The 27,283-nt window shown below is 37.3% G+C and overlaps 1 protein-coding gene across 6 annotated transcripts in view; it reads left to right on the forward strand.

The window, feature by feature from the left end:
* Window positions 1-27,283, forward strand: part of Immp2l (inner mitochondrial membrane peptidase subunit 2) — a 796,480-nt gene that overhangs the window by 342,902 nt on the left and 426,295 nt on the right. The gene's annotated exons all lie outside the window — the stretch shown is intronic.

Here is a 27,283-nt window from a genome sequence, read left to right on the forward strand (position 1 = left end):
GAGAAAAACCTGTATAATATTGTCTATTCATTCAACAGACTTTTATTGAGCATACATAGGGTTCTAGGCATAGAGTGTGTCTCACTCCCAACAGGCTTCTTGGTTGGTGCTATAACTTAGTAATGAGAAAAAAGTTAAATTCCTGCTCTAATACTATTTAAAATACAGAATTTGAGTATATATGGTTAAACATGGGCTTAGGTGATACTGTCTTGAGTATGTGGACACTTGGTAGGGGGCAGGATTAGATTTAGCTAGAGCAAACAGTGCTTCAGGACATAATGTGAGTTGTCTGTGAGTTACCTTGATTCCTGTGATCTTTGGTTGGAATGGTAAGTTCCTTGTTCATTAAAGGAAGGAAGTGGCTTCCCAGGGTCTCAAGTTCCTAGAAGAGCACTATCTGCTTATTCTGTTCATCTTCTTTGTGGCATGAGGATTGGGGTATGTCAATGCAAATGCATATGTGTGTCACTCACACTCTTGAAGGCTCTTTTCCTCTGTATTGTTATATTCACATAAGCAGCAAGAGGAGAGCCCAATGCTAATTCTCTCCATGTTGAATAGACTATTTTCTATGATGCTGAGTAGATAAGGTGTAAAACGGGAAAAGGGGAAATTTTTATATAAAACTAGACAGGCCAAAGTCATTTCACTGCTGCTTATTTGTGACCCTTAGCTGGAAACATGGATTCCTACATGTTCTTCAAGAGGCGAGTCATGAATCAGCCTGAATGATCAGAGTTGACATTTGACTTGACACATGGATTCCACATGTCCTTGAAGAGCTGAGTCATGAATCATCTGGAGCGATCCATAGTTGAGCTATGGTCCTAGGGGCATTCAGGATGGAGAGAGTCTGCTTTATTGGCCAGTAGAGAGAAATAAGGAAGACCAAATTAGGCAGGCAGACATGGTTGTCCTGTGGATGCAGTTGCTTTGGTTGGGAAGATGATATACATGCCCCCTTTGCTGTTTTATTTACAAAAGCTAAGTACACTCTTCCTTTGCAACATGGACTCACCTGGAAAACAGCTATTTTTTAAAAACAACAAATAAAATGTGTATGGTTAAAAATTATGACAGTTAAATAGAATGTTTAGTCAAATATTTAAAACCTTATATATGTATTTCCTAACAATGCATTTAATGCATTAATAAACAGCTATTCTTTTGCAGTAGTGTTTAATGTAAACATCTCGTGGAAAATAATGAGAATATATATGAAAGATCATAAGTCATAGCACTTAGAATGAAGTCTTTTCCTATATCTTAAAAAGCTAGGTAAGGTTAGTTTTTCACATGTTGTTTAATTTGGAATGATTAGATAGATACACTCGAATGAAGGCTGCAGTAAACAAAGCATACAGCCACTGATCTGCTATACCTGGTTACTTTAATTTGCATTTTACAGAAATGGAAAATTTCTGTTATATCCCCAATATCTTTATGTGCAGGTTTGCTCTTTTAGGAGTAGCATGTTTGAGATAATAAGCCTCTAACGTATAGATTTCCCCCACCCCCTTGGTCTCACAGCTTTTGAGATCCAGCCTATTTTTTAGTTGCTAAATGCCATGAACATTGCAGACACAGAAGCAGAAGACCTGTGAATGAAACGTAGTTGCTCTTACGTAGTAGTGCTTGTAGAGGGGCTCGTTTGCACACCTTGCATTAAGAACTTTTGAAATTACCTCACAAAGCACAGAAAGACCCACTGCAAAGCTACCTTGACAGTTTTTGTCTAAGTATTTTTGTCTGCAGCTTTAAAGGATGTTAAGAAATCTTCTTGGGAGATGTTAAGTGCCATATGGTCCATGGACTGGGTCACCAGAACAGCCTTTGAGATTTACTGAAGCTTCTCCTTCTAGTGAGAATTATACCAATGTTTTAAACTGTTTCCATTCTCTTACATTCATACACTGATTAACAATAACACCACTTAAAAAACTAAGCAACCCCACGGCCATTTTGGAAGAGATTTATTGGTTTAATATATATTTGTTGATAGGGCATTTTTATTAACACTTTTCATTGGATTAAAACCTTATTATGTTTACTGACTACAAATTTCGTACAAATACTATTGTGGGTAAACTAGGGATATGGGGAGATTTGGAAATTGGAGTTTCTTTATATTGAACGAATGCTACTCAGTTCAGGTTTTCTCTGCTCCCCACATGAATACATGTCCTTCTTACCTGCAGGAGTCATTCTGAGTAACCTTTAAGTGACAGTGTCCAGGGAGGGTCTGGTTCAGGTTAAGGCCAGAAGCTAGGCTATGGTTAGCCCTCCAGCATTCTTCTTATTGATGTGTTGATGCCACAGGCAGGAAGGGAAGAACTGGCTCTATGGTCCTGTGTGCTTCATGTGCTTGTAAGAATCTACAGCAGGAGTGAGACTAGGAGCTGCACAGAGGAAAAGTTCACTGGTGTTCTCGAGAGTTTAATAGAATATGGCGATGGGATTGCAAGTTGGTACAACTACTCTGGAGATCAATCTGGAAGCTCCTCAGAAAAGTGGAAATAGTTCTACCGGAAGACCCAGCTATATCACTACTGGATATATATCCAAAAAAATGATCCACCTCACCACAAGGAAACATGCTATGCTATGTTCATAGAAGCCTTATTTGTAATAGGCAGAAGTTAGAAACAACCCAGAGGTCCCTCACCAGAAGAATGGATACAGATAATGTGGTACATTTACACAATGGAATACTACTCAGCTATTAAAACTGACTTCTCGAACTTTGTAGGCAAATGGATGGAAATAGAAAATATCATCCTGAGTGAGGTAACTCAGACCCAAAAAGACATAGAAGGTGTATACTCACTGATATGTGGCTATTAGCCCCAAAGACCAGAATACCCATGATACAACTCAAATACCATATAAAGCTCAACAAGAAGGAAGGCCAAAGTATGGATGCTTCAAACCCACTTAGAAGGGGGAATGAAATAATCATGGGAGGCAGAGGGAGGGAGGGATCTAGATAGGGGGGAGATGAAAAGGGGGTGGACAGGATCAGGTATGAGAAGAGACGGGAAAGAAGTCCAGAGGGCCAGGAGAATGAATAGATAAGTAGTAGTCGAGGTGGGGAACTTGAGAAACCACTAGAAAGTCTCAGATGCCAGGGATGCGAGAGGTTCCCAGAACCCAGTGAGGATGACCATCAACCAAAATACCCAACAGCAGGGAGATAGAACCTGAAGAGACAACCTCCAGTAGATAGACATGACCCCAAGTGGAGGCCACCCACACATCTAAAAATTTTTAGGCCAGAATTGTTCCTCTCTAAAGGAAATGTAGGGTCAAAAATGGAGCAGAGGCTGAAGAAAAGGCCATCCAGAGACCACCCCATCTTGGGATCCAGTCTATGTGCAGACACCAAACCTGACACTGTTGTTGATGCCAAGATGTGCATACAGACAGGAGACTGGTATGGCTATTCTCTGAGAAGCCTTGCCAGTACCTTACTAAGACAGATGAAGATAGTCACAGCCAGCCGTTGGACAAAGAGGACATGTCCCAGTAACATTGACAGGGATAATATTTCCAAAAGGAGGAACATGAAGTAAAATATCTATATCCATATTACTGTATATACATGCATATGTGTATAATTATACATATATAGTAAATATATCTAATAATATTTAATATTTAAATAAGAAATATATAATATAAAATATAAATGAGCCTGGCACTCAGCAATTGTCAACACTTGTGTAGGCTCATGCCCTGCTGGCTCATCCCTTCCACATGGTCATGCGGGACTCAATAATATATAATAATATAAAAAAATAGAGTATTTGTGATCATGTCATAAACTTCACATAATCAATAGTATTAGTAGTATTTGGAATCCTGGACAAATTCTACCATGTACAATATAATTAGTATAAACAATGGTCTTTTGGGGTTTCATTTTCTATAAAGATAGTCACTATATTTGGGGCAGGTTAAAGAACAGAAACTATCATTGACTCTTGGATTCACTTCTCCTATCTTCTTTACCTTTCTTTGATTCCTAACACAAAGTTATGATCTGACCCAGGAAAACACTGGGACAATCTTGCGGGGTTTTTTCATAGCTATTTCTTATAACTATAACGAACAGCCAAAATGTGAGAAAAACTGTCTTTCACTAATTATAATGCATAATAGTTACTTTTGGATACTTTGTATTTCTACAAATAAGTAGACATCTTGCATTTTTCCTGTTATTGTGGCAAAATGCGAAAATAGGTTCCCTTCTCAAAAATGCTAAAAATGTGATCTAGAGAACTGGAGGAACTTCCAAAGTTATTTTAGCAGGCTCAAATAGTAAGTGGCAGGTCTGGCTCTTAAGTTCCGGAGTCCATGTTCTTTCTTCTGTGATGAACTTTTGTTTCATCTCATAGGCACTTGCCGTTTCTTAAGTGAGGCATTTTGTGCCTTTGAGTTAAAGGCCTAGGATGAGCTATAAATACAGTATGTGAAAAGGACTGCTCTTTTAGCAACAACAATAACAAAACTCTTAGGAGTGAAGCCATGCTAATTAGAAACTGTGCAGTGTAGCTGCTTAGGAAAGTACCAGCAGAGCTTCTGGCAGTCGGTCTGAGCGTATAGCTTCTGCTTGTCCCATTTAAGCTTGGAATGCATATGTAGTGATTTCCCTTTATAACTCTCCGTGGACAAGGCTTGCACTATGAGTTCTGAGAGTGTATGAGTAGCTTCCAGTGAGAGGAAGCTGAGGAAGCTACTGCCTAAAATACAAACTCTTCTTAAAAAGCCTGCTTCCTTGCTGAGCCTGCCAATTTCCATGATTAGTCAGAGGCAATTAAGTATCTTAATTAGTTTGATCTTTATGGAATTTCCAGCATATTTCTATTTTGTAATCAGCACTGAATTTGAGTATATGACTAATATCTCCTATAAGAGCCTACATTAGCATATATCAAAATAGTTTCCTGGAGCTGTTTTAGTGACATAATTTCCACATACATTTCAAGGAATCTCAGTGTTCTGCATTATTACTTACTTGAAATAACATGTCTTTTTTTTTCTGTGTATAAAGCACAGGATTTTTGTCTCATACTCAGTCATAAATGTCTAGGATACATTTAGAAACAATGCCATGAACATTTATGTAAGTGATACTTTACATTTTTATATAGAATAACTGCTAATATACAAATATGTGTAATATAGCGAGACACCAATTTAAGTGAACATTGCCAATCTAGTCAGCATTCAAGCCACAGCTGAGATTAAGGTTGATTTGATTAATGAATTTCTGTCTTACAGATTTCCATTTACAGAAGCACTTCAAAGAATCTAAACCATTTACAAACTAGCCTGAGTTCTCTTCTCTTCCACATTTCTCTCTCTGTTTCTAAATCCACTGGATATGTCTGTAACACAAGCTTTCTATTTTTCTATTTGGAACCCATTTCTTGAAGTCTTTACTGCCCTAGATCCAATCAGACTCTCATCTGTCTATGTGCCCCACCCCACAGATACCTTTTCTGAAGAACATGATTGATGTTACTTATAATCTTAACTCCATCTTTTTGTCTCGTGTTCTCCTTTCTGGTTCTCTTTTTTTGGCTAGCTGTTGTCTCTCCCAACCCCTTTCACTTGACACAGAAATGGATATATTCTGGACTCCAAACTGTCTGTATCCACAAGGTTCTCCAGCTTCTTCGGATGTGAGACAGGGCCGAGGTTAGGGGTATCTGGCTTAGAGGCAGACTGGCTTCTCAAATTGAGTCCTGTTTCAGATTTTGGAACAGAATCTGACATCCTTAGTTCTAACAGGACAATTAAAGTAAAATGGGATATGTGTAAGTGTGAAGGTTTGGAGGGAGGAAAGTGTTGGGGGAAGTTTGGTAATTATAACCTCAAAAATTAAAAAAAAGTGATAAATGCCTGGTAGTGGGCTGAAACATAAACTAAACGCTAATTTCAGTTCTTTGGTGCTAGTACTGTATTTATCATACCAGGGGTTATTCCAGGGTTCTATTAAGGATACTGAGTAGCTTGTCCTAGATGTATACATCATGCACACACAGAATTGCTATGGCTGAAGGCGGAATGAGGAAGGAAGAAAAATTTTTTAATATTATGTATCAATTCCATACTCATCCCATTTTCTTCTTTTTTCTTTCTTTTTATTCGACATTTTATTTTTTTACATTTCAGATGTTATCCCCTTCCCCCATTTCCTAAAGGGAATTTTTCTTTTTTATAAATATTCTATGCTGGTTTCTCTTTATTGAAGTGATATATGGCTGTATGCTGAAATATTTATTCTCAAGGTTTTCGAAACCAAAATTATACTCAATACTTGTTTTATTTGTAAGCAACAATTGAGCATATCTGAAGTGACAGATTCACCACAACATGCATTATTATTGGTTTTAGCTGTAAGAGGTCATCAGAGATGCGAAAGCAATGCTATAAGCATTAGTGTACTTTATTCTTATTTTAACTTTTATCATGTCGTTGAAAAGAGTTATGGGCAGGTTTTTGTTATTGTTTGTGCCATTCGACTAGATTAAATAATGAAGGGCATTTGTTTAGAATTATATAAACTATCTGCATTTTTTTCAGGATCTACTTCCAAAACTGGGAAACTCAATCTTGTGTTTCAGGGCAGTCCAGTATTCTGTTATGTTTCCTATCCATCATCTGAGTTTGGATTCAATGCTCTGCTTGCAGCTAGTTGAGGAGCCTGTGCATCAAGCCCTGTAAACCAACATATAGTTGGATGTTCACCCATTTATAAAATGCTTAAGAAGTAAATAGAGCCATGAAAATGTGATGATGAGTAATATAGATGGCATATCCATTCACACATATTGTATCCTCTTAAACAAACATACATAAGAAAATGTGAGAATAGTGGAAATTATCACATGAGTACAAGAATCTCCTTTAGGAACTTTTCCTATGCATAGGATGCATAGGAAAAAGATGGGTTTGCACTTGGAAAGCTACATTGAGAGTCTGCTTTATAATTAATTGTTAAGGAGAAATTAGGCTCAGTGGTCTTAAGCCATCATATTATGAGAATATTAAATGTATATGTGAATTGTCTACTAGTAATGAAAGTGTTATGATAGTAACAACATCAGGTAATGTGTAGTTTCAATTATGTAGAAATAGTTTTACATATAGTGATACTACATAAGGTGATATGGTATGCCATAGGATAGAAGTATGACAGCATGATTACACAGAAATAACGGTATAATATTTGTTGTTTACAGAAACTATCTCTTTTCTTCTTACTGTAGCATCAATTAAGCATCATAGTATATTATTTTACATATTCAGTTTCTTTTGTAGAATCCTATTTTTCAAAGGTGGAAACATCATACAAACTTTAATATATAATATCCTAGTCTTAATTAATTAAATGAAGCACACAACTCACACAAAACTGTCTAGTTCTAGGATCTTCTTCCTGGTGAGCCTTTTTATTTCTGAGTTTAAGTTATTTATATCTTTTTGATTCAATTACATTGAATTATGTTAGGTTGCATGACTTAAACAGTTTATCCATTTCTTCTTTGTTTCCTCTATTTTTGGAATATACGTTTTCAAAGTGTTGCTATGGATCCCTTAGATTTCATTGTAATCTGTTGGAAGAACTTACCTATTGGCTCTAATTCTGTTAATTGGTTCTTCTTTGTCTTCGTCTTATTTTGGCCTGGAATTTGCCAACATTGTTGGTCTTTCTCGAGTCCCACGTCTAACATGTGTCTGCGTAGGTATTTTTCTCTTAGTAAGCTGATTCTATCCTGTATTGACTAGTTCTCTCTATGGATGGGCTTGAGACACTGCTCTATCTCTGGAGCCTGTTGCTGCATCTGTGTGTCACTGATCACTTCTGCCTGGTGTGGTCCGTTCACTGTTCACTTGGAGTCTGACCAATTGTTTAATGTGAGCATCTGGCCCTGACCTCTCCTTTGACTCTCAACTCTTAGATGTCCTTTCCATCTTTGTGTGGTTCTTGAAGATAACAGATAAGTAGATCTTGCATTTTGTTTTGCTTTGGTTTAGTTTGGTTTTCTTCACTGCAGTCATTTTGCCTATGTCATTTAATTGATGAGCTAATGGCATTTCATCTAGGGTTACTATTGAAAACACTTTGGTATGTCTTACAATTTTATTTATTTTTGCTCTTGATGATTAAAGTTTGCTAATTTTTTTCTTCCTCTCTTTTCTTATCGAGTTTTCTGGGTTGCTGTGTTGCCTGTTGATAAAGGCCTTCCCGATTCTCCTGTTTATTCTTAGGAAGTCACCTTTGGTCATGGTGTTCATTTAAATATAAACAGTACACATTTTAAATGCACTTTGCTCCTTACTATATGACACCTTTTGGTGAGGCTTGCTTATTTATATATTTCTTGGTCTATTTTCTATGCTTATAACAGAGTATGCCAGATCTGGTAGTTATAGTGAAAAGAAGCTCATCTGGCTCATGGCTCTGATGTCTTGAAGGTCTAAGGGTCCATACTAGCTTTTCATTGAGGCTTCTTCCATGTCATTTAATGGTGAATAGTATAGGAGAGTGCAAAATTGGGCAATGAGCAGTGGGAGTTCCCCATGCTCTTACAACAAACTTGCTCTTACTGCACCTAATGCATGCCTGTGGCGAGGCCTCGTCTTACTCAGGTGGACCAGTGTGATGACCTTCTCTTACCTTTTTAGTTATCAGCTCCACTAATCTTCCTGTGTAATTGATACAATATGACTGGTCTAAAGTGTGTTCTCCCTCTTCGACTTTGGAAGATTTTGGAAAGGCTTGGTACTTACTCTTTCTATATTTGGATACAATTCAGGGGTAATGACATTTGTATCTCACAACTTTTTTTGGTGAGACGGTTTGATTGCTGCTCTAGTCTCTTCATTTATTATAGATTTTGTCCAGATTGTTGATTCTTTTCCCTTGAGATGTTTTTGCTAGTCCATTTCTTTTTAATAATTTGTGTGGTTTTTGCAAGGAATCTAATAGTTTATTTTTTCATTTGTTTCTATGCTCATAGTTTTATTGTACTGTGTGTTTTATTTTTCCAACAGTAATTTTACTAGACTTAACAGGAGGTTTGTTAGTAGCTTTGCATATGATAATCTCATGTATAATCTCAAATTTTCAAGGTCTCACTTTGTATTTCATGCTGACTTAAACCTAGTGCGTAGGCCAGGTTGATGTCAAATTCATGTGATCCTCCTGTTTCAACCTCTCAGCTGCTCGGATTAGAGATCTAAGCTATCACAGCTGGTTTAATTTAATTTTTTTATCTTAAATTACAAGGGTTTTATTTCTGTCTCTCAATAAAATAGTTAATTTTAAAATATTGTAGCATTTTAAAAGCAGATTTTATGTTAGCTCTCAAGACATATAGACTTGTCTGTGTTACTCAGTTTCCCTCGAACTGACACTGTTCAGGACAGGTGGCATGTGTAACTACTTCCTATGAAGGAGGATGTCTTTTCTTCCCATGCTTTTGTACAGCCTTGGGGATAGAACCTAGAGCATCATGAAGCCCAGTAAGCATGCTACCAAATGGGGCGGTTTATCACAGGACATGATCTTTCATTTAATGTAGCCTAGGCAAGTTGCTGAGAGTGCTGGCTTCTGTTAGAATTGAAGCTGTATCTCGACTGTCTGTTGACTCGTGTTCTAGAGGAGTCAGAAGGTAAATTAGGATAGTATCAGTGTACTCTGTAGTCAGTCATAACCCTACTGACTAGGCCTTGGGATGCATGTCCCAAGGACTCTAAAATCCAGCAGTCCTTCCTTCTTATTTCCCACTTAATTTCTGATAAATATAAAAATATTTTTAATTTAGTAGCATTCAGCATTTACTTTAATGCAATGGTTCTTTATGATAAAAAGGAATTATTAAGTACCAAGTATATGCTTCACATCCCAGCCAGAACGTATTTATCTCTGGTTTGTTGGCTTTTTCTTTTTTATTGCAGTGTCTATGACTGTAAGAAACTCTTTTAATGTATGTGTTCCTCCCTGGCCTTTAGTATTTCTCTGTGACCATTTATTGCACGACTATTGATTTCAGAATATCTTTCTGATTTTCCCTTGGCAATTTGAGTTTGTGTACCTGTGCCAAGAAAGGATTTTATTTGTTTCCATGCACATACTTTATGGAGCTCTGTGCTTTTTCCAATAATTGTTTTACTAGAGTCAATAGGAGGCTGGTTAATAGTTTTTCATACAGTAATAGAATTTTTTGAAGCAGGGAGAATGTAATCATGAAATTTAAAAATAAGCAAACAAGGGCCAAAAGATTTAGGCTCTGCATTTCCTGTAAGTACTCTGAGTTTTGAAATTAAGCAGTACATTTTTGTTGTTGTTGTTGCATCGAGTGAGAGAGTTGTTGCAAAGATAAAACAATAATGACTGCAGGCATTGGTTCTAAGTGGTAGGCCTGTGTGTGTGTGTGTGTGTGTAGGGGGCATGACATACATTGAAATGGGAGTCAGAGAGCTTAACTAGACCAGCTAAGGAAGTTATTAACTCTGTGTCTGTCTTGGCTTTTTGATTTGTCATCTCTTTGTTATTTCTCCTGTTTTGAAGCATGCAATGAGGTTAACTGTGTGGAATGATTCAGGGTTTTTTAGTCTTGAATATTACCCATCTGCATGGTTGTACACAGTGAATTTTTGGTTGAAATATTACTTGTACGAAGCTGAGGACCAAGCCCCATGCTTTCTTTAAACATTCATTTTATTACACACACACACACACACACACACACACACACACACACACGCGCACGCACACACACGCGCACGCACACGCGCACGTGCACGCGCACGCATGCACAAGTGCATAATTCCCCTTTATATCAGCAGGTAGTGAATACTGACGGATGTGCTTCTGTACACATCTGTGCCTTTGGGAAGTTCATATTTATCAAAGGTTTATGTTTATCATCAGTTTTAAGAAGGTTGAAAGGGTCTTAAGAGAGTTCCAATTTATTTAACTCACTTGAAGGTGGATATTTTAAATTGTATTTGGAAATCCATTATTTTTTCCTTAGATGGAAATAAAATTATGAAATGACAGAGAATGATGGTTACTTGCTTTACACGTTATAGCAACCTTATCTCTTTTTTCAAAATATTTTTTGGGCATTTTCAGTATATCCCTCCCATAAATGGTTACTCATTTATTATTTTTTAAATTTTGTTTATTTTTTAATTTCTTTTTTTCCCATACCTCCTCCCGACAACACTGGCTCTACAAGGTTGTCCCTCCACCCCACCTAACCAGACCTCTAAACTCCCTGGGACCATTCACTGGATGAATTATGTTTAACTTCTGCCTTGATCAGATAATGTGCTAAACATTTTATGAAGTTCTGTTTAGGGAGTCAAATTACAGCTCAGCCTTTACCAAAGATGAGAAGAAGAATATTCACATGAGCTCTCAAACCACCAAAGTCATCACCACTAACCCCAGCAATATGTAGAGAGCCCATATGTTCTCAGTGATGACCCTCATGCATTCTCAACAGTGATTCTATTGACCTTGGAGTTGACATTGTCAGTGTTGCTGCTTACATGTAGTTTGTTACACTTCAGAATGAGGAACCCAGTTCTTAAATCGATCATAACATTAATTCCTTTGTAGGTATGTGTAATCTGTCCTCTATTCATTGTTATAAGAGAACATTCTTTGCCTTACAAAAACTTGGCAATTTTATGAAGTTCCATTTGTCAATGTTCAGTGTCCTTAGTCATCAGGGAAACAGAAATCAAAACAACCCTGAGATTCCATCTCACACCAGTCAGAATGGCTAAGATTAAGAACTCAGGTGATAGTAGATGCTGGCGAGGGTGTGGAGAAAGAGGAACACTCCTCCATTGTTGGTGGGACTGCAAGATGATGCAACCACTTTGGAAATCATTGGGTGGTTCCTCAGAAAATTGGACATAGCATTACCTGAGGATCCAGCTATACCACTCCTAGGAATATACCCAGAAGATGCTCGAACATATAAGAAGGACATATGCTCAACTATGTTCATAGCAGCCTTATTTATAATAGCCAGGAGCTGGAAAGAACCCAGATGTCCTTCAACTGAGGAATGGATTCAAAAAATGTGGTACATTTACACAATGGAATATTACTCACCTATTAAAAACAATGAATTCGAGAATTTCCTAGGTAAATGGATGGAACTAGAAATTATCATCCTGAGTGAGGTAAGCCAATCACAAAAGAACACACATGGTATTCACTCACTGATTATTGGATATTAGCCCAGAACCTTGAAATGCCCAAGATTCAACTCACAGGCCACATGAAGCCCATAAAGAAGGAAGACCAAGTGGGGGTGATTCGGTCCTTCTTAGAAGGAGCAACAAAATACTCAAGGGAGCAAATATGGAGACAAAGTGAGGGACAGAAACTGAAGGAGGGTCCGTCTGAAGACCATTCCACCTGAGTATCCATCCCATGTGCAGTCGCCAAAGGTAGATGCTGATGTGGAAGTCAGGAAGTACATGCTGTTAAGAGCCTGATATAGATGTCTCCTCAGAGGTCTGCAAGAGTCTGACATATTCAGACGCAGATGCTCACAACTAGCCATTGAACTGATCATGGGGTTCCCAATGGAGGAGTTAGAGTGAAGACCATTGGAACTGAAAGGGTTTGTGGCCCCATGAGGAGAGCAACAATATCAACCAACCACAGCTCCCAGGGTCTAAACCACCATCCTGGGAGCACTTAGGGAGGGATCCATCGCTTCAGCTGTATAGGTAAGAGTGGAGGGCCCTGCTGGGTGTAGTTGGGAGAAGAGATCCTTGGCCTCAGGAAGGCTGGACTCCCCAGGGGATGGGAATTGGAGGGTAGGCAGGTGGGAGTGGGGTCATAGGTAGGGGTACTCCACAGAGAAGCAGGAGGAGGGGTGAGGGGAATAGCGGTTTCCTGGGTGGGTGGGGGATGGGGTAAGGGGACAACATATGAAATGTAAATGAAACATCCAATAAAAAAAAAAAGAAAAAAAAGAGATCATTCTTACTATTTGGAAATTGCAAGATGTCACAGCTGTGAATATTATAGAACTCCATTAACAAGTATGTTTAATGTTTGTGTCACATGTATGTCTTCATGTATTAGGCGAAGATTAATTCATTTAGTCTGCTAATAACCATGTGATTCATAGACTGTCAATTGATAGAAGATATAACTAATGTGAGGAGGTTAAATAAATTGGTTTATAGGTAGCATATTACAAAGCCAGGAGTCGAACCCTGATGCCACACTTTTTGCTGAGGTACTATGGTGTCCTCTACATACTTAGTGAAGCTTCTGGTTAAGTTAAATGGTGCTTCTGGAAAATCATACGTGAGACAAATAGGAACTTATACAAGGGGTTAATAAGTTCATTTTCTAAATCACTATAGTTTCTTAATTTCCATAGTTAGTGTGTCAAATAATATGGTAGAGGAGACAGGAACACTTTGCAGATTTCCATTTCCATTTGATTTATAATATGATATGCCTAGAGTATGGACAGATTCTCTTGTATGAGCTGACAGAAAAGATCATCCTATCATTCTTTTTGTGGTTAAAGTGACTTTAAGAGTAGCATATTTAGGCTCTAAACCACCAATGAAGTACACATGGAGGGACCCATGGCTCCAGGTGCACATGTAGCAGAGGATGGCCTTGTCAGGCATCAATGGGAGGAGAGGCCCTTGGTTCTGTGAAGGTGTGATGATGCCCCAGTGGAGGCGAATGCCAGGGTGAGGAGGCAGGAGTGAGTGAGTGAGTGAGTGGGTGAACACTCTCATAGAAGTAGGGGGAGGGGTGGAAACCGGGGAAGGGGATAACATTTGAAATGAAAAGAAAGAAAATATATATATGTGTGTGTATATATATATATATATATATATATATATATATATGTATATATGTATATATATATATAAAGAGGAGCATTGTTTGGCCAAATTATTTACTAATTTTATGAGATTTTAGGCACTGTCTGGAATGTTCGATACTTAAAGGAGAAAAATGTAATGTCTGTGTCTTTAGGCACTTTAAATCCTGGTGGGTGTGCTTCCTGGCATGGACAAATTAATTATTCATGTAGGTATAAGAGTCTCATACTGGGAAATGGACGGATTATTTATCTATGACACTTTGGAATGTCTAGTATGTCTTAATTTTGGGTAAATGTGACATGAATAAATATAACTGAGAAAAAAAACTAAGCGAGCATCCTCTCGCCAAATGCAGTCCTGATAGTTCCCAAGTAAAGGGTCGTCGTTTTCCTGTTTTGCATCAGTGATTAACTTGGGATGTCTAAATAAGCACGTTTCTAATTCATGTAGTGAAGCTGTTTTTAGGTCTGTGTGTTTTAAAAATCACTTTCTAGAAATTTATCAGTAAAATGCAACATCTGGCAAATGGTCTCATGTTGTCTAGGGATTCAGTTTTCAGGAACTGCCATCTAATCATGTGACAGCGGGAAAGAGAGAATTGAAGTTTTTTAAGACCTTTCTGTGACTGTAGCACGGTGGTAGTAATGTTAAATACTTTGAAGTAAAGTCCTATTTCTAGGCAACTGGGGACTCCTGGCACATTTATGCCAGAAACACTCTGTTATTTGCTAGGATTCTTGACTTCATCTGCAGTTCATTTGTCTGTAACATCTGTGACAATAAAGATCCCCAGCCAGGGTCCAGTTAGTCTTTGCTGCATAGATTATCAACACAGTGGATTTTCCAGTGCTTTATTGCATTCTCTGCCTGTTTGTCAGTTTGTCAATTTTCAGTTGATTTTCATTAATTTAATAGTACGCCCTTCACTCCAGAACTCACAGCACCTGTAATTGCCAACACAAGACCTGCTCAAAATCAAGGTAGTCAACTTCCCAGCATCAAGCAGGGAGAGGAAACTAACCACCAGCTAAGGAGGTATTGACAGTTGATGGCTTCTGTGCAAGGGAAATTAAGGGTTTTTTTTTTTTAAGCGATGTTTATCCTTATTGGTTACCCATGAAACAGACCTAACCCATGTACAAAGGGACAGTGCTAATTGCACTCCATGGATTATTTAAAAAAAAAAAACCAAAAGAAGATGAAGGTGTGAAGTTGGGAGTGAAAGCTGGAGAAGGAGCTGGAGAAGGGTAGGAGGGGTGGATATGATAGGAGTGAGTTGTGAACAAGCATGAAAATTTCAAAGAACAAATGAAAATATATAAAATTGTGTATCTCTTTAAATGCTGTTATAACATGATATATACAATTCCACCCTGAAGAAACAGCCACAGAGAATTGCATTACAGCCGTCCAACTACCAAAGCAAATCACTGTTAAATCCAGTATGTAATTTGACAATGTAGTAAGTTGGTAAATTTTCTTTTATCTACAAAGAACTAGAAGGTGATGGGTATCTGTGGGAAGCCACATCCTATCACATAATTTTATTTCAAAAGTCCCCTTCAATTTCAGAATATTTTTCATACCAGATTGAGATTAATACCATTTTCTGCTAAGACAGAGAAGTGCCCACTGAAAATCCTACTCTTTTTTTACTTGCTGATGTTTTAAGTTGTTGTGCCTTTATCTAGCCCTGCCTTTATATAATTAAACATTATATTTTGATTGTTCTTATACATCTGTGTTAATGTCTGTCATTATAACAAAATTCCCTAGAAATCCAACTTAGAAAGAACCAAGATTTGTTTTTGCTAAGGGGTTCAACACTTTCAATCCATTCTCAGTTGGTTCTGTTGTTTCTGGACCTGGGATGGCAGAGAACATCATGGAGTTAGCTGCTTCCCTCAGGAGAGCTGGAAGGAGAAAGAGAAAGAAGGGTGTCTGGTTCCGATATGGGCAGCCAAGTGCATCAGTGCTCTCCAGTTCTCATGGGCCCTGACTCCTAGCTTTCATGTAACACTCTCATCTGGGTTCCAAGTTTCTACACTATGCCCTTGGGATGGGGTGATAATCTCCATTCAGACTACACTGTTTTCAGTTACATTTTTGTTTGTTTTCACTGTTTGATATATGAAAAGCTTTCTACTGTTGAAATAAAAAAGAATTATACTTTAAAGGGAAAATTCCCATGGTTCTCTCTGGGAGTGTACTGAGGAGTGTCCTCAGCGCAGCCCATCTGATTGGAAGTTCATAATTTCCTTCAGTATTTTAGGCTCATGTTTTCTTCAGATACTTTTACTTTCAACATTATAAGTTGTTAAGTATCCAACCTTATAAAACATAGTTTCATAAATATTTGATTGGCCATGTTCTCTTTGGAGTTGGAAGCAGATTATTATTGACTCTTCAGTGTGATGAGAAGGAAGCTTTAAGTAGTTTACATTCTGTAGGTTGTCTCTTCATTCTTATGCCTATGTCTCCAGCTTGCATAGACAAGTATTTAAAATGGTTGTTGGGATATTTATAAAATCAGGAGACCCAAATATAATTCCCTCTTTAAAAAAGTAATTAAAAACACCTTTTCTTCTTCCCTGTGAGTTCTTAATATTCAAGGTAGACGAATACTTAGAAGTCCACATGAGACAGTTTAATTCACAGTAATTTTAAGAGTAAATATATACCACATGGTATGTCTGCATGTTTGTGTGCATATATACCTTACATGTATATTCTTCTCCTTAGGATAGTAGTGCATAAGTGTTTGTTAGAACAATCAAATTTGATTTATTATTTTATACTTAGAAAGATCATTTACTTTTTAACTGATTCTTCCAAAATGGCAGAAATGAATCCTTTAAATATAATTAAATAATTCAGAACATTTAATTTGTTACCTGAGTATAAATTCAAAATCTCTAGCCTGGTGTCATGGCGTATACCTGTAACTCCTTTGTTAGGAAAGTTGAGGCAGGAAGATTTATAAATTCGAAGTCAGCCCTGCCAGGTTGCATGGTGAGCTGTACCACACTGGTGGTTTGAATAGGAATTCCCCTCATAGGTTCATATATTTGAATGCTTGGTCAGTAAGGAATGATGCTACTTGAGAGAGGTTAGGAGGTGTGGTCTTGTTGGAGTAGGTGTGGCCTTGTTTGAGGAAGTGTGTCACTGGAGGTCAGACTTGACGTTTTAAGGGCTCAAGCCCTTCCTGCTGACTGTGGATCTGCATGTAGTGTTCTTAGTTCCTTCTCCAGCACCATGTCAGCCTTTGTGCTGCAATACTTCGTACCATGCTGATAATGGATAAACCTCTGAAAGTGTAAGCAAGCCCCATTAAATATTTTTCTTTATAAGAGTTGCCATGGCCATAGTATCTCTTCATAGCAATCAATAGAATACTGACTAAGACAGAAGTTGGTATCAGGAGTGGGGTATTTACATGAAAAGCCTGTTTATTGGCAGAACGTGGACTTTGAGAATTTGGATTAGCAAAGTTGTTGACTGCTTTAGTCAGGGCTTATTGGGCCATATTAGTAGCAAGATGAAAGACAGTGGTAATGAAAGCAATGTAGATTATGATGCCCCAGCTCAAGAGGTTTCCAAGGAGAAGAATATTAATAAATGGCCTATGGACTGTTTTTGTGATATTTTGGTGAAGAATGTGGCTGCTTCTCACCTTTCCCCAAATAATTTTCCTGATACTAAATTGAAGAGTTTTATATTAATGGTGTTGTCAGAGAAAATTTCAAAACAGCCTGGTATTAACTGTGTCATGTAGTTATTACTGAACATTCTTATGCACATCTATAATGAAAAGGAGAAAGCTTGACAAAGAGAAATACATAAGGTACAGTTTGAGAAGAAAAGGAACACCAGAAAGTGAAATGGAACTAAGGCTAGTGCTCAAATAAATAAATTTTAAAAAATGTGATGCTAAATGTAATAAATGGAATAGTGACCTCAGGGCAAGCCCCTTCCCCCTCCAATAAGCTCTCAACCTGTGAAAAAGAATTAAAGATATGGTTAGACAGTGAAGGGAACCATTGAAAACAGAAAGTTGATGTAGATGTATTTGAAAGAGGAAGTGAAGTTCCTGCCTGAGAACACAGAAGAGCTTGGCAGCTTTGACCATGTGTTTCTGGCTGTAGAGTCAAGGATAGAAGAAAGGCACTGTGGAATCTCTCTCTGTGGCTAAGAAAAGCTGCTGAGGCCAGGCCTGTGTCAGGGGTATCCCTATAGGGAGGCCCCAAGAGGCCTCTATGTGAAGCTGTGAAGGTGAAGCCTGCATTGCCTTGAAGAATCTGAGATACTGGAGATGGTAGAGGCACAGGATAAAAGCATCTTAAGCTGATGTTTCCCTGTTAAGACTTCTCAGTACAGAAAAGCAGGAGAGACTTAGGGGCAAGAACACAGGAAACTTTAGACTTTCCTTATGTACACCAGTGTGTGTTTGGTTGATTGCCTGTTGAAGATAGATTGTCCATGTCATCACTGCCCTACCTCTCTGAGTGTCCATGTCAGATGCTATTCATTCCTTATGGGAATGAGCACTGTCATTAATTAATCAATTAATGCCTTAATTTTTAAGGGTCTTGACCTGAATTGTTGCACCATGGCCTTGAATCTTGATCTAAGCCTTCTTTCAACACCTTGTTTGTAGCCTCCATGTTTCTACTCATTGTCTAGAGATTTTGTGCCTTCTGCAATCCTCTAGAGTAACTGGAGAAGCAAGTTCTCTTTCATTTTGGCCTTAGAGTCTTACCAGTCCATCTGTCTGCTGCACATCCACATTTTCTGATTAGAAGTTTCCTTTGATTTCTTGGCTTGGTTATTGTGTCCTCTGAGGGAATAAGACTTACATAAGCTAAAAAAGAAAAAAAACTTATTTTCTTTTTCCTTTTCTTTTATTCTTCTTCAAACTGCTAATCTGTAACATGTTCCAAAATGCAAACTAGCTTATAAATATGTTTTAGCAACAATAATCGAGTTATTATAAAGCATTTTAAAACGTGCATTTATGCTTACTTTATGAACCCAGATTAGCTCAGTTACTTTTCAAAGCTAATGGAGAAAGTTCCAGCAAGAGAAAGTATCACAAACAAAAGGGGACCACGAAAGAGTAGAGCCACTAGAGTTGATGAACATAGGGAAACATCACTGTGCCTGTGCACTGTTTGGTAGAATGCTTTCTTTTCGTTGAATTATATTGTTGAAAAACATGCTAGTGTACAGACCCTTGGTACCTTTGAATGTGAGATTGCTTGGGATGTTAGCACGAGACTATTAAGGTAGGCCCTGATGTAGTGACTATACACTTATAAAAATGAAGATTTAGACAACGAGATGCGGACACAGGGAGAGCTTCTGAAAATTAGGGTTATGCTACTTCAATGAAAAGAACATCAAAGATTGTCAAAGAGCTGCGAGATGGAGAAAAGTGAGTGACAGATTCTCCTGTACAACCCTCAGAAGAAAGCAGCCTCTGTACAACCCTCAGAAGAAAGCAGCCTCCGAGACACCTTGGTTTCAGATTTCTAGCTGCCAGAGAGGTACAAACATTTCTGGTTTATAAGCGCTCTCGTTTGTAATTGAATGTTGGGTTTGCCTCAATAAATCAATGCAGATTTAATTCAGTAGCTGTTGATTTAGAACTCATTTAAAAAGCCATAGTAACTTTGCTTTTAGTGTCAGTTTTAGAGACCATGGTATTCAGTCATGACAAATTCTTTCCCATATTTAAGAAGGCAAGGAAAGGCCAGAAAACACTTGGCAGTTGAGCTTAAGAAGTTTGCACATAGATCTTAAGATCATCTTTAGGGCTGGTTTTCAAGTTAAGGAAGTCATTAAGTAGAATCTATGTAGCAACATAGAAGATGCATCAGAGGCAAATGAAAACAAGTGAAATAAATTTGTCATAGGTCAATACATGAGTATGTTTGCCCCAAAAGAAATGTGAACTGGCGCAGCAGCAAGACACCTTTCCTCTTAATGATGTTCTGCTTTAGCATGCACTGACCTCCTCTTGGTTTATAAGATTGGCTCACAGCCAAACCTCCTATTTATAGATACGACTAGATGGCTTGCTTAGCAACATACTTAATAGGACCACAGGGAGTTTGGTTTTCCAGCCAAATGAGTTTAGAATGCGCAAATAAAAGCAAAGGTATGGGATTTTCAAGAACTTAATGCGCACAAGTAAAAACCAATCACATCAGTAAATCATTCTTGTAATTTTGTGGGTTTGTTTGTTTGTTTGTTTGTTTTGGTACTAACTCTGTACTCAAATGTTTCTTTTTACCAAAATAGTACTCAACAGAAAATCATGTTTTAAAGTTTTCTAGAAACATTTGTACCTCCAGGGTTATTTTAATATACCTAAGAAAAATTTTAAGAATGAAAATTATTTTTATACAGAAGTAAGTACAAATTTATTTTTGTTTCCATTCCAAAGACATCATCAAGCCTACAGTAACCTGGGGTATAAGCACAGGTCTGAAAAATAATAAGAAAAACAACTAGATATTGTGACTGATGCCTATATTCCCAGAACTTGGGAGGCTCAGTCAGGAGGATTACCATAGTTCCTGACCAGCCTTAACTACAAAATGAGAGTCCTTCCCACGAAAATGGAAATAGGTTAGTTAGTGAAGAAATTAGTCTAATTTACAAAAGAATTCTTACTGAATGTACTCTATAGCGCAGGAGGCAGATCTTGGGTAGTAACTGAAATATTCGTGGTCAGTGTTATTTCTCTGTGTAAATAGTGTATTGATGAGTATTTTGAGTAAGGAGTAATTACTCTTGGATGCATATGGTGCTACATTCTCAGAGAGATTTTACAGAATAAAGCCTAAGACAGGCATTGAAGGAACACATTCTTCTCAAGGAAAGATGAAGTACGAGATCCTTTTTGGATAAGGGTTTAGAGTTATGTAATTTCAATTGCTAGTCTTCCCATACTGGGTGTTGATCTAAGGTTCACGAGAGTTAATATTGTCATGTAATTTGAGCATGAAGACTTAACAGAAATATTAGTAAGCCACCAAGGTCCTGGGAACAGTGAGGTGTTTGCTCGTTTTTATTAGCACAAATCAATGGTTGGTCATGGTAACATCTGGATGCAAGCTTATGAGCCAACAAGGAAGAAAGCTCAAGTTGCTCATATATTATATGTAATAAAATATAGGAAGACATGCTGTCAGGGGGATAGATGTAGTTTGTGATGTGACTAGTTTGAGCCCCTCTACTGGGAATATAGTAAAGTGGCAAATTAGAGGTAAGACTGAATTGCAAGATGATATCTACTGGTCAGCTTTGAATGGGCATGTGATTGTGTTAGCTTTTCTATTTATTTACTAAACCACTATCTTTGTATCTACATATTTACTTATCTATCATCTATCTATCTATCTATCTATCTATCTATCTATCTATCTATCTATCTAACATCTATCTAATCTAATATCTATTTATCTATTTTTAGATTTTTTTCAAAGTAGAATGAATTGCATGGTGTCCTATCAAAAAACACCCCTGCCTCTTAACTGTAGTCTTATTTGAGAAAGGATACTGTGTGGATGTATTTTAAAACATCACCTGATCTCAGGTGAAAACATCTTCCTAGGAGAGATCTTTTTATACAAATATACAGAGAGGAGCCTCATAAAGGAGATAACAGGGATGAGGACATGCCAGAGGTTGGAGTATCATCACGGTCACATGATAATAAATATGTAGGGCCATCATAAGTTGGAAGAAAGAAGGAAGGACTTTTCCTAAGAGTTTTTGGAAGAAATACAGCCATGCTTGTACCCTCATTTTTATCTCATCTGAGTCTGAGAATGAATTTCTGAGGACATTGACCTTGGTTGTATGGCTTTGTTAGAGCAACCTTAGAGTATTAGCCCATATGTTGGAGCATCTCAGGGTCATTGAGCCACTTTGGACGGACCTATGAAATCCTAGGTAGTCCTTGCCTGTTAAAGATACCTGCCTCATGAGGTTGGAGAGGTGGCTCAGCAGTTAAGAATTTCATAGATACTTGCCCTTTCCCCTCTAATTTTGTAGTTCATAATCTACTATGATTGCAGGTAGTATGAATAATGTAATAAAGTTTATTTTCAAGCTTACCAGGGTGGGAAGAATCCTAGATTCTTAGATAAATATAATAATTTCAAAGATTGTTTAAGGACTGGATTTCATTCTTAAGAAATCAAATATATTGCCCCTTCCTTTTCCTCCTAAGTGCACCTTGTCCATCTAGTTTCCCCTGTGAGCATATAACAGTCCTAAGGCCCCTGCAAGAGATAGTTCACTGAATTCCAAATTCCCAGATCCTAGAATCTAAGAGATAAATAAACCCATCTCTTAAAATTTATCTACAGTGTGATATTCTAGTATAATGACATGAAATGGGCTATAAGCTTCAGTTTCTTAATCTATAAAATGGAGATAATAATTCTTTCATTATTAATCACCTTACTCATAGGGCATAAGTGTGATAATAAAAGATACTAATTGCTATTTTTTCTTGTCATTTTAAAATTATAACCAAGAGACCAAGTACTCTTAGAAGTGATTAATAATTGTAATAGCTGAGATTGTGTGATATCTTTGGGGATGAATATATTACTATCTTACGAGTGAAAATTTCCCTTCATATCATCTACCTGCTGATTGGATGAGAGCAATTGTTTTTATAATGACTACTTACTGGGATTGTATTACCGTCCTGACAACTTATCAGATTCTGATGCTAAGTTAGAGCTGAGTCCCAGGTCTAACTGGTTGTATATCACACACGACTTAAAGAAAATTTAATTCCTCTCGCATGGCCTACAGTCAAACAAACAAACAAACAAACAAACAATCAGATGACTACAACTGTTCTAGTTCCCTTTCCCATTGATAGCAACCTACACAGGCCACTTAGGTATTCTTGTTCTAGGACCAAGCATTGCCAGAGAGGTGACAGGATCATGATTAGATTTTGGAACATTGGAAGTTAAAAATTTCCTGGTCTTTTCTAGAATGTCAGACGGTGAGCCAGACATTCACTAGAGTACTGGAATCTTCATTCAGCAACACAAAAGTGGGTCCAGACCTAGTCCCATATGACGTAGTCAATTTTCCTGTAGCAAATGTCGATTCATTTTGTAGGCTGAGCTATACTAAGGAAAAGGTGTCTGCACCTACTAATGGACTATGTGGTCAGGATGATCTATTTGGCTTGTTAAATGGTGTTTACCATGGGAGACAGAGCATCAACATCACCTGTCTTAAGAACAGAAGGCATTGGCACCTTAGAGCAAGGTATCCATTGGAAATTAGGCCCTTTCTCTTCCGAGCCACTGTCAACATTCATGAAGAACTTGTATCTCAAAAGGCAGAGTGAGGATTTATAATGGCCAACTTTATAAAGGACTTCCAAGGTTTAATGTCTAGATGTCTATCATAGGTTCTGAGCTAGAACAAAGAATTGGGCTATTTCAGGATGACCCAGGAGTGAGAGGAGGTGTTCATGTAGTGGTATGTGTCATGTTAGGAATGTGTATTTAAGATTGACAGAACGAACACTGGTATTTGCTCTAGTTTCAGTGCATGTGCAGGGTGAGGGTGTGAGAGAGAAATAGTGTGTGCTGATGGCTTTTCCATCTTTAAAAGCCAAAATAGAGATTAGTCATAAAAAGAGTTCAAGAGCTCAGATGAGCCCAACTAGGCATGGAAATACCAGCATAGCTGGGCTTGTTATTAGTCCTGGGCTCAGAGAGTATGTAGTTGATAAGAAAAACTGTTCTCAAGAGCTGGCATCTTCTATGACCATAAAATTAACCAAATTAACAAGACAGGTAATAAACAAATCTCAATTGTGTTATGCTCTCTATTAGCTAAGCAGGTAGCATTTGATAACTCTAGTACACACACATATACACATACACACATACACTCAGATATTAGTTTATTGATTTTGTACTGACATCATTTTAAAAGGCTGGATTTCCCTTCATTCATTATTCCAGACTTTTTTATCACATAAGTGTTCACTTGAACTTAATATTTCTTGAAATGATCTAATAAATAGAGCTCAATAATGTTCTAATCTTTAGAAATGTGTGGAAATCCCAGAAAGATGTGTATGTATGCATTTAAGAAAAGATAAAACTTGTTTTCTACTAAACATAAAAGCTACTGGGATTCCTTTACTTTGGATTTATACTCACTGGTTTTATTGGTTTGATATAAGAAATTTCAATATTGCAATGAGACTACTAGATCATTCTTTGAATCTAAGGGTGATATATAGCAACTATTGAACATGAGTGGCAACATGCACAGGCACACACACATACACACACATGCCTCAGAATATGATATAACATATTATCTTGCCATAAACTATAAAGTATAAGGGTCTTTGCTGGAAGTATACATTGTGTTTGATGATGATGTCTTCAAAGTAGATCTATCAATAAAAGTACTACCTCTTCTCTGTCTCTCTGTCTCTCTCTGCCCCCTTTCTCTCTCTCTCTCTCTCTCTCTCTCTCTCTCTCTCTCTCTCTCTCTGTGTGTGTGTGTGTGTCAGTCTGTCTTTCTTTTTCTTCCATTTTGAGACAGGGTTTCTTTGTGTAGTCCTAGCTGTCCTGGAACTCTTCTGGAGGCCAGACTGATCTACAGATCCACCTGTCTCTGCCTCCTGAGTGCCGAGAATAAATGTTTGTACACCATGCTTGGCCTTCAGTAAAAGTATTTACAACTAAAATGAATGAATTGTTTTTTTGGTATCAAAATACACTGAATATTCCATGAAATTGTGCAAACACAAAATCTCATTCTAAATTAGCTTTAACATTTCAAAGCCCACTTTGTAGTCACAGTCCATGACAGGTACTTAAAATTAAAGGCAGTTGTGATAGTTTAAATATGTATGGCCCCTATAGGCTCAAGGTGCTTGAATGTCAATGGAAATGGCACTATTAGGATGCATGGTCTTATTGGAGGAAGTGTGTCCCTATGAGGTCTTCTATGCTCAATATACCGCCAATATGGCACAATATCTCCTTTTGCTGCCTATGGATCAAGATGTAGAACTCTCTGCTTCTGTAGCAGCATGTCTGCCTGCATGCTGCCATTTCTCCTGCTATGATGTTATTGGACTAAACTTTGTAGCTGTAAGCCAGCCCCAATTAAATATTTCCTCTATAAGAGTTACTGTGATCATGATATCTCTTCACAGAAATGAAACCCTAGCTAAGTCAGCAGTAAACTTGTTTATATACATTTTTTCCTATGTATGTAGGATATAGAACGCCTACGGAATAGCTTTAGGTGTCCATTTGGGTATAGGATGTAGCCATCTGAGGTACGGAGACTGATATACCATGATTGCATATCTAAATTTCCTTTATCATCATTAGTAAGGGATTTGAGTAAATGATCTTACTTTGATAGTTATCAAGGCTTTTTAAAATATATTTTTTAACGATTTTTTTAAATTGTCATTTTGTCTGTTTGAATGTTTTGCCTATACCACCCAAGTGCCCGTTGTTTACTGAGGCTGTAAGATGGCATTGAAGTCCTTAGAATTGAAGTATAGAGGCTTGTGAGGTGTACCCTGTGGGTGCTGCGAACTGAACACTGATTCTTAAAGAGCAACAGATGCTCTTAACTGCTGAGGCATCCCTCTTCCCCTCAAGATTTTTTTGTTGTTTTGTTTTAATACTTATAATTACTAGACACCAAACTTTTAAAAAAAATGTTTTCTCCCATTGTGATGATAGTTTTCTCTTATTTTTTTAATATAGCAAATAATGTTTATAAATTTATTTTTCCTTATTCTTTTTGTGACTTTTGAGAATTTAATACCTGAGTACTGTATTTACAGCATTTCTATTTATTCCTCTCTCCATTCCAACTCTTCTATGTTTTCTTCACAGTCTTGCAAGTCCATATATATATATATATATATATATATATATATATATATGCATATGTGTATATATACATATATATATGTATACGTATATGTATATATATGTATATACATATATACACATATGTATGTATATATACATATATACATATATATATATACACATATATATACACATACATACATACATGCATAAACACACGCAGACACACACACACACACACACACACACACACACACACACACACTGATATCCTAGTCCTTTTAGTTTTAGTTTTGCTTGTGTATTTATGTTTGGGACTGGCTTGTCGGGGGCCACAGAGATCCAAGTCTTTCACTGATGCTCTGATGTTTGAAGACTCAAAGTAGTGCCTTGTCTAAACCTAAAAATGCTTGACAAGACCAGTTATGGTCTGGAGCAGGGCATGGAGAGCTACAACTTTAGATCTTGAAAACTCAAATCTTTCCTCTAAAGGGCCATGGTTACCAGTCTCAAGCTTGTTGTGTGCTCGGTCTGTGATGTTCTTGAGATATCCTATATTCCCTTTATACAACATTGATTTGCTTCTTGTTGATTTCAAACTATTTTCTTCCTGTAAACTGTTTCTAAGATGCTATCTTTCATAATACACATGCTTGGTATTAACCATCAACTTATGCAAGACCTCCTGGTCCCAAATTCCTATCTTATTTATTTTCCCATTTCTAGTGAAAATTCCTCCTCCTCAGGAACAGTCACTGAAGAATGACTGGTCTATGTCACTGAGCAGTTGAGATAATGTCAGGGATCTTATTCCTGGAGAGGTTGATTCTACCTCTCTCAGCAGTCACAAGTTTCCTGTAGTTCTTCCTCTGAGGGTGAGGCCTTGGGAGATTTCACTTATCCCCATTGGTATACCAATTGGTGGTGGCATTTTATCCATCCTCTTTTGCAAATATTTTATCTTGAGATTTCATGAGTATATCTCCCTTACATTGCTAAAAGTTGGCCTTAGCACTAGAAACATGGTTTTATGTCACTGGAGTTGATTTTTAATATTTGGTCTGATATACCTCTATACATACAATAGTGAGAAAGCATATTTTCTGTCCATTCCATTTCTCTTTTTGTTGTTCAAGTTACTTAGGCTTCATGGAAGAGGAAGAATATCCCTCTGCATTCCACTTTCTTTTCTCTTACTCTATAGAAAAGAACAATATTGAAATTCTTGTGTAAAGGAAATCTGGAAAAAAACATTGATTAAAATCTTTCAGTCTATTGTCTTTGTGGAATATATATTTGTTTATATAATTCTATATATTTATTTGAATGCTTATTTTTCAGTTTTAATGAAAGTTCTTCAATTTAGATGATGGTGATTATTATTATTGTTGTTATTATTATTATTATTATATCAGTTCTCATAATCCATTTAATTCCTAGATTATCTGATCCTACCATCCCAAACT

Source organism: Grammomys surdaster, unplaced genomic scaffold, assembly GCF_004785775.1.
Source record: "Grammomys surdaster isolate TR1022 unplaced genomic scaffold, NIH_TR_1.0 188, whole genome shotgun sequence".
Lineage (NCBI taxonomy): Eukaryota > Metazoa > Chordata > Mammalia > Rodentia > Muridae > Grammomys > Grammomys surdaster.